The sequence below is a fragment of the Plasmopara halstedii genome (genome assembly GCF_900000015.1).
Source record: "Plasmopara halstedii genome assembly, contig: Scaffold_2061, whole genome shotgun sequence".
Taxonomy (NCBI): domain Eukaryota; phylum Oomycota; class Peronosporomycetes; order Peronosporales; family Peronosporaceae; genus Plasmopara; species Plasmopara halstedii.
The window spans coordinates 235,248-236,573 of NW_020188969.1; positions in this window are offsets into that span (position 1 = coordinate 235,248).

The window sequence follows — 1,326 nt, forward strand, 5'->3', positions numbered from 1 at the left end:
CAAGATAGGAATATTATCACAATCAAAGTGGATTCAGATATTTCGCTAGAATTCGAAAAATGCAAAATCTCTAATCCAGATACACACAGTCTACCACTTTGGTCGCTTTGTAATGAGCTAAGTCTCCCTGAATATGACAAACGTCAAGTTGGGGCCACCGAAATATACTTAAGCCTTAATGGCGATGATAACGAAATAATATAATCAGGATACAGTAACGTGTACGATGGAGTTTCGCTTTTCCTTTGTACCGAACAGTAATTGTAGAATCTACGATAAAACAGCCATATGCTATTTTGTCGGGAAATATTGAAGGTCTCGTTTGTCACGCATTCAACTTCAGTGGATATTATTTCATAAAATTGGCTCAAGTGCAAATTACGCTATTCAAAATGATTGGATTTTCATGCCCTTGACGTGACCAAAGCAGTCAACACACACGCAGCAAATTTTACTGAAACGGGATCGTAATTGTGAGTTTTCATGCATTGAAACCAGCTAAAGTATTATCGCACAAACTATCAAAAACTTATTACACATGATCATGCGTCAGGCAGTCAAGTACTTACGCTTAGAATAAGGATTAACTGATTCATAGAGAGCCATCAGAATTTACCCATCAAGATATTTCGTGAAGTTGCACAGAAATCACTACCTTGAACGTATCTAAGAGGTCAAAATAGCACTCAGCTATTCTAAAAAGTTTTATATTTTGTTAATTTTTTAAGTCGATAGGCTAAATATAGCCCTTTTGACGTCCAAAATTCGGTTATTTAATTGAAACACCGGAACTTACAAGCAGAATTCGATTTTTTAATTTACAAGGGTCAGGATAACGCAGCTCGACAGGCAAAATATACTCACTTTGATAGACTGTTGTAGAGCAGAGTAGTGAAGTAATATCGTACCTTACTGTCATCAAAGCACGATATCAAAGGGATGATACTCCAAAATGTAGCGTTAAAAGCTGTCTGGATAGAAGCTTAATTTTGGAGGTGATAGAACGTATGCGTTATCAGGTCCAAGGCAAATTGAGACTGTGATGCAACATTATACAATTGCAAGTGCACCCCCTCCGCGCTATTACACTTTCGACGTCTAAACGTTTCGCCTTTGCTTGTAACTTTTATACGCTTCCTTCCTGTAACGCAATGTAACCACTGCATCCTTTCCCGGAACCCACCGCATCGTCTATTTGTCGGCGTTTCAGATCTTGCTCACCTTGTGCATGTACTGAAGCTGTCTTTTGTGCAGCTACCTCACAAATCGAACGTTTTATTGCCGTCACCAATTCATGTTGATTGTCTGACTGCAGTGAGTATTGTA